This window comes from Neolamprologus multifasciatus, chromosome 14 (genome assembly GCF_963576455.1).
Source record: "Neolamprologus multifasciatus chromosome 14, fNeoMul1.2, whole genome shotgun sequence".
Lineage (NCBI taxonomy): Eukaryota > Metazoa > Chordata > Actinopteri > Cichliformes > Cichlidae > Neolamprologus > Neolamprologus multifasciatus.
Genome location: NC_140452.1, coordinates 22,789,414 through 22,803,072, shown reverse-complemented (window position 1 = coordinate 22,803,072; position 13,659 = coordinate 22,789,414). Strand labels below are relative to the sequence as shown.

The following is a 13,659-nucleotide window of genomic DNA, read 5'->3' as shown; positions in this document are numbered from 1 at the left end:
TAAAGAAATCAGGCAGACTGTGGTTTTGACATCAGCTTTGTAGCTTTAAAACGACAGATTCTTGTTATCATAACCTTGTTCAATTAATACTAGTAGCAGACAAATAATGATCTACATTACTAATGTACTAATGAAACAAAAGTGACCCGTTTGGATTATGACTGATAAAAGACCTACTGATGTTTTTAATATCCAGCTATTATCCAATATCAAGCCCCATTATAGTCATCTAGATATAGCTCAAGGTCAACTAGCGGCAACAGCTGTTTATTCGGTGGCTGTTTGTTGGATGTGCTCGATATTAGTTTTCAATAAAAAAATTATATGCAATCATACAAATAATAATATAATGAGTCAAAAAATTGCAGTCTGCATCCAAATATACATATACACAATGCTGTAACTACAACACAATTTAGAATTACAGCAACAGCAGATTACTATGATTTAGCTAACGTTTTAAATAAGATTTTGAAAGGCAAGATCAAATGTTTTATAATGTATAAATGCACGCAGACTTCTTGGGAAAGGGTCTGTAAGAACTGGATAAAGTTTATTAGCAATAGCAACAGTTACAATGTTAGTAGATCCATGGACAACAAATATTTCAGCCAAAGAAGGCTAATACTGGTTTGGCATATGTCGAAAAGGTCAAAAGATGTGGTCAATTTGGGTAAACTGTAACAACAAAAAAAGCAACCCAATCCATAACCAGCAGCTCTACTGCCAACAATATCTGCACAGTATCAGAGAGATTTCAGTGAGGTTTTAATAGCTTCTGACATTTTGCTCACAAGCACTTACACCCAATGACAAATGTGTGCAGGACCTGCTAAATGTCCTTACCACAGGTGTGAGGAACATAAACAAAACAAACCACCTTTTGCTCTTTGCAGACATAGTGTAGAAGGGAGAGACTGAGGCGAGCATGGATGGCAGATTACCCAAGGAGATAGTGAAGAAAGGCATTACCGCCCTTTTGAACATGACTCTGAGTTGTGTCATGGTGCTAACTAAGTGCTAGAGGCCCTGTGGATTAGCCCCTTTTAATTTTCTCTCTCCTGCTCAGTCCTTAACCCTGCTCCTTCCTTTTTCTTCAGTTCCTCTTCTTCATTCTCTCTTCACTCGTCTTTCGTTCCTCTCTCTCTGGACTCGTCTCTGTCTGCTCCATTCCTTCTCGCTCTCCCACTTTCTCCATAGTGTCAGATAGATTATTCCGCCAGTGAGCACACTGCAGCCCTGTTTTATTTATAGCACAAGGCTCTCCTAGGTCTGCATAATACATACAGTCTACATCTACACACAAACACGGCATTTCCCCACACATACATCCAAGAGGGACACACTCACGCGGCCCGTGACTGTCTGTTTCTCAGAAATGCCGACAGTCATACATACAAAAATGCATGCAAACATATTTGCACATATGCAGGCTGCAACTCATAGGATCTGAATCTTGTTGTGATTCAGTTCAGATGAAAACTACTGGTTGACAGAGTTCATCGCACTGGAAAAACAGTCATGTGAGCATAACCGCTCGTACACGCCGATGCATGCGCTCAAATACACGCAGAGAAAAAACATATGCCAACCTGAACAAATGTCATTGTGAGCTGCTGTTTCCTGAGGTTGAGCCTGGCCAAGTGGGAGGGCCTACACGTCTGACATACTAACAAGTATCACCATGGAGACTGTGAAATCAGTACAAATATACTACTCTCCGTCTTGTCAGTCTCTACCCAGTCTTTAAAGGCTTTTTTTCTGACTCTTTCACATGATCAAAAAGTAACACTGATATTTTTTTCTCTTTGAAATCTGATTTGCATGAAAACACAAATTATAAATTGATCTTACAACTTATTTTAGTTCAACTAACTGCTGATATTGGAAGCAAGGCAACATTGTTTCAATAATGATATACGGGTCTTAAGTTTGCCTTTTCTTAAGCACTTTGAAGGCTCCTAGTTGTTATTAATAAAAGTTACACAGAAAACCCTGATTGTAACTCAGTTATCACGATGTTATCACGATGTCCCTCAGTGTTTCTATTTAGTGTGTACATCTTATCAGACCAGTACTGTAACAGGATATGTACTATTAATTAGATAAGTATGATATATTGGTGCCCAGTATATTACAGGCCGATAAGATTGAAAATTAAATTACTGTTATTGTCCCAATAAAGGCCGATTATTGCATCTGATAACGCGGAGCACAGCTGCCGACCAGAGACATCCCTCGAAACCCTGCTGTGAGTGGAGATTTTGACCTCCTTGTTTTTCTCTCATCTCCTATGCTCTCTATAGAGGAGGCAGGGCTGAACTCCTCACGCTTACACAAAGGGGACCATGTGTGACTTGTCACTTTATTTAAAGATGACAATACAGATTGAAAGTGATCGTTAAACAGCGTTTTGGAGTAAATATACAAAACAACTTGTAGACATGTAGTGACAGTATGTCAGTCAGGAGATCAAGTTTATATTCAACTGTTTTTTGAAATACATTAGTGTGTTTCTAAATGTATGGATAGGTCCTGTTTTTATTGGGAAAATATGTATAAACATGCAATAGTCTTGAGCTACCACTCATTTCTTTATATTTTTTGGGGGGGCAAACATGAAATATTTTTTGAAACATTCAGGGCTCGTCCGGGATTTGAACCCGGGACCTCTGACACCCGAAGCCAGGATCATACCCCTAGACCAACGAGACAGCACGAACATAGATCTTGGCCCAGGATTTTTGCACATTACTGTACATCTATATAACAAATACATGTTTTGCTGGTCCCATTTTGGCATTCGTAGGATTCAGTTTCATATAATCCATTATTATGCCAAAACAGGCCACACCAAAACAATGGTTGGTTATCAGTAGAGTAGATGAAAGCACATTACAGTACAGTGTACTAGCAGCAAGACTATCATTAAAGATCAAGCACTTCCAAGCTCTCATGAAAAACTAATAGGAGCATGACAGAAGCCTGAATAATGTCTAATAATAAGTCAACATTAAAAAACCCCCACGTTAACTACATGAAGTCCAGTAATTGACAGATTAATGTGCACTGTAATGTCTGCACCGTGTCACGGCATTGGGATATCAGCCCTACAAACATCCAGCAATAATTTCAAACCATCCTCAAGATCTAACATAATTTTCTGAAAGGACTGCTGTAAACATTCACAACTGTTAGTCTCCTTTTTTGTTGATTTTCAGTTTTTTCGATACTGTTTCACAAAGAAGGTTGAATTTTATTAAATAAAGAGGGTTTTTTGTACAGTAGCTATAATTGTACTGCTGCCTCGCCACCTTGCTCTGAATGTCCGTCCCTGTCGCTCCGTCGCTCCCATTTTTTGTGTTAGTCCACGAGAAAACTCACACACACACACACCCCTGGAGGCAGTTGTGCTGCCCTAGTTGTGCGCCTCTGTTTAGCTCAGCACTCTCTTCTGCTTCTGCCTGCATCCCTGTCATCACTGCACAGAGAAAGAGGAGGCGAGTGAACTGTACGGAGGTTAGGGAAAAGGAACAGTGGCTGGAAAAGAAGGCGACAGAGATACAGGGGGAAGGTTTGGAGAAATGGGTGAAAGAGAAAGAAGGAAGCGAATGGTGAAAAATAGCAGCATTATAGAAATAGCTGGAAGAACAAGTGAGGAGAAAAGGTTGTGAAAAACCAGCAAATACACAATAAAGACAGAAAGAAGACAGACAACAGCAAAAAGCTCTGATCAGATTTTAGTGAGGGAGAAGCGACAGGAGGCACTGAAATGTCCTTTTTAAAATGTTGTTATAAAAGCGGAAAGTAAGGTGAGGTCAGTGTGTTGTAACCCTACTTCAGCATATTGCAGTGACTCTTGTTTGTAGCTGGCATTAAGGTCAATGTGTGTTCACCATAAGGGATCAAAACTTCTTCTGCACCTATGAGATAAGCAGTAATGCACTTTACTACTGCATGCCATATTACTGCACATATCTTATCTTTTAATTATAGTGTGCCTCACCCGTGCCTCAATTTTATTGCACAACTTAGACATCCACATTACTCACACTCTCATAACACATACATATAGGGCCTTGAGGGTGGGCACGTTAACGGCATCCAGTGGACGGTCTGTGTATTCAACCCCACCTCTGGCGCCGGTGCCCACCTCTCAATTTTAAATCCATGTAGACATTGAGGGTTCTCGGGAGGGGCCGTGCTAATACCTGCTGCTCTCTGGCAGCAGCACCATGCTCTCCCGTGTTTTAAATGCACCTTAGAACAACACGCAGCAACACTACACATGAGCGAGAGGAGGGAGGTTTGGGGTCTTCACCCCCCCCCCCCCCCCAGTTCTCTGCTGGCCATCAAGGCGGGGGGGCTGGGAGGAGGTGTTGGCCGTCCGATTGGGATCTGGGATGCGGGGCCTCCCTGCTGCTGCGGAGCCTGGGCCGGTCTGCTTGCCTCCACCCCGGGGGAAAGGGTAACATCTCCTGGGTCTACGTGCCGTTTCCCCCTCCAGGGGCGAGGGTACCTGGACCTGGGGTATAGAGTTTGTTTGGGGAGTGTGATTGTGTGTGGGTGTTAAGTATTTGTATATGTGTACATGAGGATGGGAATGCATGTTTGTGTCTGTGTGTGCCTGTTTGTCTATGTTTATATGTCAGGTCGGGTCTTACACTCCACCTCTTTGGGAACTCCCAGGCCCTCCAAGGCCTATCTCCCCTTACCACACTCCCTGCCGGTAACTGATGCCCTCAGGGGTCGGTGCGTTGGTGGTTCTTGGTGTCCGGGGCTGGGAACTCAGGTATGTACCAGCTCACTCCCAGTGACTACTTGGCGGGGCCTGGTGCCTGTTGCTCAGTCAGGCCTCTTCCGGGGAAAAGGGGGCCCTCGGGCCTCCGGCCTCTGGGCCTGCGGCTCGGTTCACTCTGGCACAGCTGGCTGCCGGCAGAGCCGGTGGGCACGCCAGTGCAGCCCCCTCTGGCTTCTGCTCCGTGGCTACTGGGTGACCCCTCATCTGGGGCTTTCCTCAGCTCTTCCCAGGAGGGTGGCACGGATGCCCCTCCGGTGGTCCTCCTTGGGCTCTCGCACTCTGGGGCCTCTGGATGTCTGGAGCCTGGATCTCCTCCATGCCTGCTTCATTCCCTGGGGGATGGGGCTATGGCTCTCTACATCCTCTAGCAGACCATTACATGGGGAAACCTTTTGAATACAAGCGTGCTGATCCACACAGGTGTGCACACGGGTGTTCACTGTTCATAGACATAAACTACACCTTTATTGGCTGCTATTTCCAAGCACATTGTGCGCTGTCTGTCCTGCTTGCTATATAACAACATTCAATATTTAGTATTTACTGCTGTTTACACTTAGCTAGATTAACGTGATGGTGTTGTGTTTAGTATGTTGCTTGTTGGGTTTTTTTGCTTGTTTTCTCTTCTTTTTCTCTCAACTTTTTAAGTGCCCTTTCTCACTGTCCCTCTTCCCTTCTGTTTTTCTTTTCCTTCATCTTTCTTTCTCCCTTTCCTATCCCTCAGTCATGTCTGTCCGGTCTGTAACAACTGAAAATAAAATAAAATAAATAATAACAACAAAGGTTGATCAAATGGACCAATACGGCAAGGCCGTGATGATCCATTTGGCAAAGTAAATCCATTGGGTATCCTTGTTGGTCTTCAGACAACAATTCTGACGGCTAAAGAACCAAATGGGACAGGCAAAAAAAAAACAAAAAAACAATTATAGTGTGTAGTTGGTGTGTAGTTATTGAGTGACATCACAATGCTTTTTCTAACCTTAAAAGGTCAGAAGGATGTTTCCTTATTAAATTACACCAAGGCAAATCAAACCTACATATTATTAACAGCTTTATTACATGCTAGCAAGAACTGCCTTTCCCTTCTTCATACTCCAACTAAAAGCCATAAGTGAATATTTGTTTTCTGGATATGTAATATTTACAATACAAGATCAGCAGCAAACAGTAGTATTCACATTTGACATATTAAGACTATTGAAATGCACAGATTTGGGCGTCTGTGGCCATTGGCAGCAAGGGAGAAAGAGCAAAGGATAAAACAGCTGAAAGTTAATGAGAGGTAAACAGAGGCAGAAAGTGAGGGGGGGGACCAGAGAGAAAGAGACAGGCATGGGAGGAAATGAGATGCACTCGACTTGAAAAATGGAAGAGAGGTACGAGAGAGGAAGAGAGAGTGGAAGAAGGATAGCAGGAGGTGGAACAGACAGTTAATGGATTGCCTTTTGTGAGCAGACTCTGGCATGTCAACAGATTCTCATTTGCATGAACAGGCACTGGGCAGCAAAGAGTCAATGAGTCAGCCTCCCTCACCCCCTCTTTCACTCACAAACACACACGGACAAAATGCTACAAAGATCTGGCTATATTGGACAGTTCTTTTATATCACACTCTCACAGTAAGGCAAGCGCACACGCGTACACACACCCTGAACCCAGGACATCCTTGCTTTGAGATGCCAGCTGAGCTGTTATTTGGTTTTTAAGGTCTCAGATTGAGCAACTGACAGCCCACTCTTTTACAGAAGTGACTTTCACACTTCACCTCACTGGTGCCAACAAGATTTAGAGACTTTTCACAGCCCTTCAGTGACTTTCTTTTTTTTGTAAAGAGAAAACTCTGTGTTTAGTACTGCAAATCAGAGATCTTTCTCAGAGAGCAAGGCATACCTCTTTCACCATAAGAGGAAAACTACGAGGTGTTCTGTTACTTTCTCCTGAAAGTTACATCATCATGGCCGTTATCTTCAGTCCTGTAAAGCCTGAAATGTGAAATAACTGCAGGAAAATTCTAGATTTTTGAAACTGGACCATTTAGTGAACCTTCTGACATATTTAAAGAAAATAATGTATATAAATTAACATATATGTATCATGTTCGCTACATCCATCATTTTTGTGCAATTTATTGCTTAAAAATGTTTCGTGCAATTTTTATTTAGGCTTTTCACGGGGGACGAAATCACACTGATGATGCAGAGGTCACAAAAACTCATGTATTAAATGTGATACACTTGGCATGACAGGGTTAACTTACTGTATGTGTAACATGGAGCGCCAATTTAGCTCGACAGGTGAGCAGGAGCCTGTGTGTTGCAAGGCTGAGATATAGCTCCTTCCCCTGCTTCCCTGTCCACTAATAAAGGCAAAAAGAACTTAAAAAACATTTATTTTCAAGATTTTTTTTAAAAACTTATATGTAAGGGGATTTGGTTAGTGAAGCAGTTCTAAAACCTCTGCTTTACATCATGATTACTACCAAATCTCTGGGCCCCAAAATATAGTATTTAGGAGTATAGTATGTGCTCGTCCACAAAAGATTGATACGGTAGTAGGGTGGAAAACAGATCCGTCCCAAGAATCTGATGAATGCGCCTCTCCATTACTTCATTTTAAGGCTTTATCACACAGGGACTCAATTGTCAATCTCTGTGCCAAATGTTACAAAAACACTGAAGCGCTAAATCTGTATCAATCCTTCTCTTTCTATTTTAGGTTTCTTTGTCTCAACAATCACAGGCTAAAAATATTTTTACCGTTTCCATCTCTTCTGATGTTTCCTCCCATTCTGTCAGTTCATTTCTTTCCTCCTTGTCACTGCATTTTATCAAAGTAGCAATTGTAAACATAGACAGGAAGGACACTGATTTTCAAAGCACTCTCCACCGAACAAACGGTAACGACGGTGATTTATCTCTCAGAGATCAAAGGCGGCGTTAATGTCAAGATTTTCTTTGTACTCCAACAAACAGGTGCACAAATAATGCCCATGCCTACACACAAACCTCACTGAAGAGTCCATACATATGCAGTACCGAAGCATTTGCTACGCAAGTATTACACAGCAGATTTGTCCGTTCCTTGACAAATGTTTGTTCACTTTATCATTTAGCAAGATTTCTTTGTGACTGCCCCAAAACACACCGTGTTATTAATAACTGCCAAAAATCAGCTGAACAATATAGGCTTAAGCTAATATAGACCACTTCACACATAGCGCTCACTTAGACTTCGACTGACTCATCCTAACCAGAATTTTGACTCTTTGACCCAAAGAGTCTAGGACCTTTTCTGATATTAGTAGCAAAGCATCACTGCTGTGGAGGCAGATGCCATGATTCACGGATTCTGAGCTATTCACCCTGTTACTTTTAAGAGTAACAAAATATATCAAAATCCAGTGCATTCAGACCTTGCCCCCAAAAATACCACCAAACCTGCCAACCTTTCTCAGACATGAGATATTTAACAGGAATCCCTTCAGCAGCCTGTTAAAGTGAAGCTGTTCTATCATTCATACACCACTGATTTATTGGGATTTTTTTTTTTTTCATATAGCCATGACTATAGTTTACAGAAAGTGGCCAAAAAAGGAGAAATGCGAGCTTCATTTCTCTGGTTGATGTCAGAGGTAAGAGGCAAATGGCTAGACTGCTTTGGGCAGATAGGAAAGAAGCAGCGACTCATACAACCACACGTTACAACCAAGGTGTGCAGAACAGTTCTGTGAACTCGCAACACACTGAAACTTGAAGCAGATGAACTACAGCAGCAGAAGACCACAGGGAACCACTTCTGTCAGCTAAGAACAATAAACTGAGGCTATAGTTCACACAACTCACCAAAAAGTAGACAACAGAAGGCTGGAAAAATATTGCCTTGTTTTGATGACTCTCCATTTCTGCTGCAACATTCGGATGATAGCATCAGGGGATATTTTCTTGGCACACTTTGTGTTCCTCAGTACCAATTGACTATCATTTAAATGCCACACCCTACCTGAGTATCAATGCTGAACATGTCCGTCACTTCATCAACACAGTGTACCCATCTTCTGATGGTTGCTTCCAACAGGATAAAGCATTGTGTCACTTAAACTGGTTTCTTGTACAGGACAGAGTCTCACCACATTATTAAGACTGGGAGCATCGTCACTGTGTTTCACTGTCTGACCTCTCACACAGATGTTTCAAGAGAGCTCTATCTTCTGTATGAAGAAAAGAAAAATGCACCATACTAAATGCATATGTACTTATTCCAAATTAGAAACAAGAAATCCAAATAATCTAAGAGGTAGGGCTGGGCGATATGGCTAAAATCCATATCACGGTATAATTTGAAGCACGTGCAGTAACGATATATATCGTGATATATTATTTTCTTCTGTATAACGTGTTTTCCACACTATAAGTGTCACGGCTGGGGCGGCAGTCGTGTGGAGGGTGAGAAAGGAGGATCCAATAGCAGACAATGATGGAGATGTGAGTGGAGGTTTATTTACAGTGAAAATAACAGAACTGAGGGCAGAACAGAACATAAACCTAAACTGGGTGAAACTAACAAACAAACCTGGAACATAAGGTCAGCGGGAGAAACTCAGAGATAGCAGATGAGGACGGCAGAACAGAGAGCCGTAGAGAAACATAGGGAATGAACACAGACGACGCCACGAGGAGCACAGGCAGACACGCACTATAAATACACACACCAGGTAATTAGGAAATGGCAGACAGGCAGGGACACAGCTGGAACTAATGGACATAACGAGACACAAACCTACAAAGTAAAACAGGAAACACACAGACTGTTTTACACAACCAACTGGGGACACGAACAGAACACAGAGGAGAGACACAGGTAGGGATGATAGAAACACACAACTCAAACCCTAAGAACAAATACAAAATCAGAATAAACTAGAAAAATGATAATAATCAACTTAAAGCGCTTAAAGACCCAGGACCATGACAATAAGCCACACTTAAAATCTTTTAATTTTCTCAAAAATCGAGAGTGTGCTTTATGTATAAATTCTGGTTGTGCTTATTGACCTAGAACTGATTGGGGCGTGCAGAAATCTGTTAAAAAATGTTTTAGTACAACTTTGGTAAGCTGCACTGCTTGATGGATTGTCAAAGCATTACGGCTGCCGTAGTGAGGAGCTTCGCGGAGTAATCTGGGTCCAAAACTCCGTCTCTTTCAGGTCCCAAAGTCAAACGAACACTGAGAGTTAAAAATGGTCTAAATTCTTTCATCTTTAATAAAATCATCAGTGTTGCTGCTTTACCAGGTGTAACAATTAAGTTTAACATCCAGGCATCCATGAAAACAGAATTTATTAAATTTAATGGAGTTACAAGTTAACAGGAAGTTAGCTCGCTAGCTTCCACCTAAACATGACATACCATGTTCTGACTGAGAGATTTTTGAAACTAATTAAAACGTACAGCTCTGCTACCACTTCCAACATAAATGAAGACAGAAAACTAAACAGCAGTGGTGTTTGCAGGGTTACTGAAGTTGGACTACTTGGTATATAATGTTGTGCTACGTGATTGCTAGCGACACAGCTATGTTAGCATAACATTAGCACAGTGAAGCTGGAGGATGAACTCCAACTTTTTTCCACTCGATAAAAGTTAACGTGAGGGATTCTGGTGGTCAGGGACAAATGCAATCGCATAGCGGGATGCTATACACGGGGCAAACTTCAGTCAGGAGAACAACTGAGATTATTCATCCACAATACAAGGTTAGTTATTAATGGTTGTAGCCAGTGTTGCCAACTCCTGAGTAAGGAAAATCGCTATTGGCTGTCCTAAAAGTCGCTAGAAGTCGCTAAATGATGTCATCGCCTAATTTGCATAATTGGTCATGCTAATGTAATTGTAATCTATGTTGTTGAAGAGAGAAATAACATCGTGGAAGAGACATAAAGTGAGTAAAAAACGTCCTAAATGCATTTAGAATTTATTTAGAACTACAAATTAAATTTATTTTAGCAATTATTGTTTTTTTAATGTCACAATTCCAACCCTGCTCCTTTACCCAGGCTTGGACCGGCAAAAGTGACCCGAAATAGGCACTCTGGTGGAGTTACTTTGTGTGTTTATAAGTAGTTTTAAACCTTGTGATCCACAAAACAGCATAAGAGTAAAAAAACTGACTGCGTTACAGCACCCGCTGCTTGTTGAGAGTAAAAGCGATATGTGCTTTCACATCTTTTTTTTTTTAGCGACTTTTTTTGAAAAAAAGTCGCTAGGGGGTCTGAAAACTCGCTAAATATAGCGACAAAGTCGCTAAGTTGGCAACACTGGTTGTAGCCGCTGCGAAGCTTTCGACCAAAACAGCAGCAGCTTGATGACATCATCAACATGCGCTATCACGATAGAGCGGTATAGTCAAAATCTCTATCGTTGGCCAAATTTATATTGTTTATATCGCCCACCCCTACTAAGAGGCAGACGTAAACTCCAGTGTGAGAGAAACATGACGAAGGCGATGATGCATCGGTTAGAGGTGAGTATATAAGAGAGCACTCTGTTTGCACTCAGTGTGTTGACCACAGTGTTCGCTGCGCACAAAGACCAAGCTGACCTTTTCAGTAGGTCTCTTGCACAGCACATATCCCTGGGCGAAGAGAGGAAAGAAGTCAAACTGGAAATTCAGTGAAGGCCATCCAAACAAGCACACACATTGCACGGCACTGGAGTGAGGCCTCTTTACCTTGGCCTGTCGCCTTCACTGTCTGCCCTTTCTGGTGAAAATGTCAGCCCATCCTCTCGTTTTTTCTCTGCCTGTCTGCCCAGGTGACACAAGATTCACCGGGCAAAAATTAGGGAAAAACTACATTTTCCTGCTCTGGAAACACATATTTTAAAGTCTCTAGCAAATAGTATTTGGAGTTCGGAGACGATATATAACTTAAATTTCAGCAGTGCCAGGTTTGGTCACTGGTGACGCACACAGAAGGAAGCCTCACTGACTCTGAAGTAAACATGGATGTGCTAAAATACCTTTTTCGACCAGAGGACTGTGGATGATTTTAAACCTGATTTCACACGCAATCTTTTGCTCGTAGCACCAATCAGTAACTTATGTTTGTGCTTTGCCAACCAGATGCATCTGGCATTTTTGAAGCAATTATAGCTGCATTTTTTAATTGAAAATGGAAGAAATGGAAGAAAATGAAAAGGCTTGGAGATAAGAAGCAGAAAAGCTTTGTGAAGGAAGAGACAGACCTCAGTAAGCAGCAGAGAAGGAGAGAGAATTACAGTGAATTTTTAAGAGACACTGACAGAGAGAAGATGAAAGCTTGAGAGGAGACGCTGTAGTGGTGCTTGAGATCTGACTGTGAAGAGGGGGATCCGACTGCTGAGGGCATGTGCAATGTGGACTTTGCGGTTCATTGTTATTGTGTGCCTCTGCATATGTGTGTCCAGGACATGAACCTGTGTAGCTGTGCAAATGAATGGATCAAGAACTAAAACTGGCCAAAGCAAGACTAACAACACCTTCTATATATGAATCTTAGCATCTACATTGCAGCTTGCATTTTTCAGACAACAACCATGCCCAAATAAGTGCTTTATTTTAAGAAATTATTACAGTATTGAAATGTGGTAATTAAGGGCAGTAGTTCTTAAAATTGTCACTCCATGACTTTTTTTTTTTAAAAAAAGGACATTTTCAGTGAATTCATGAAAACTTTTATAATTGCAGAAAAGTCTCTGCAATGAGCTACCAGCTACCAGAACTTGCATGCCTATCATTTAGTTTCACTGGTCCAGCCCACTTAAGATCAAAGTGGCCCATGATATAAAATGAGTATGACTTCCTTGATGTACCCACTTATCATCTTGCATAAAAGTAAAACAAATTCTATGATTTTCAATTATTTATACAGGTATTTTTATTGAAATATTTACGTCAGTTTAGTTTAAAAATGAATTTTAACTGCTAGCTGCCGTGCCAGGGCAATGACTAGAGCAAACAGTGCTTAGACAAGGAGCATAACATGGTGAGATTTTAAACACATTGTGTGCCACAAACTATAGCTTCACATTGCCATTCATTTAACTTGCCACTATATATGATACATGTAGTCATTTCATTGCCCCAGCTATTGCACCCGCTACAAAGCCAATAGGTAAAGATTTCTTTCCATATCTTGCACACCATCTATATTCACCCACCCTTTTGCTCATGGTGTTGCTTTGCCTACAAGAGTAAAAATAGCATCTGTGCTTAGAATTGCCAAAACAGTCTGCCTGCATAAGTCCTGGCACTGTCTCATTAAAATCATCTCATCTCTCATCTGAACACAGAATAAGCCACCTGTTACACAAGCAACCGTTAAAAAGGACAGCAGAGGAACAGGACAAACGCATAAATATGAAAACAACCCTCCAAGTGATTTAAAATCAAACAAATATCACTTATTTACCTAAATCACAGTTTTTTCTTCATGCACAAGCCTTTGGTTCGAGGTGGATGGGAAGAAATTTGTAGCCAAAATTATCAGAAACTAGCTTTCAGCTTCAAGGTAGATCAAAGATGTAAATATCTCATGACTTGCGGATATGGTAGATATGAATCTATAAAATGAATGTACCTCTCTGCAGCTTAAGCTCAAGACATACCTATCTCACTCACTCTACACAAACACACAATCACACATACACTGCGCAGCGCCGTGGCTGCTCTGATTAATCTCTTCTCTGTCGATTCTGTTTAGCGTCAGGGTGTTTGGTGCTATCGCTGGCGACCTGTGGAGACCATCCAATCAATAGAGAGCTGGATATAGCACACAAATCCCACTGATCAATTCTTTCTCGCAAACTGGAACCAATTCA

The 13,659-nt window shown here is 41.6% G+C and overlaps 1 protein-coding gene across 3 annotated transcripts in view; it reads right to left on the bottom strand.

Annotated features, from left to right (window-relative positions):
* Positions 1 to 13,659, bottom strand: part of gucy1a2 (guanylate cyclase 1, soluble, alpha 2) — a 67,431-nt gene that overhangs the window by 37,406 nt on the left and 16,366 nt on the right. The window lies entirely within an intron of this gene.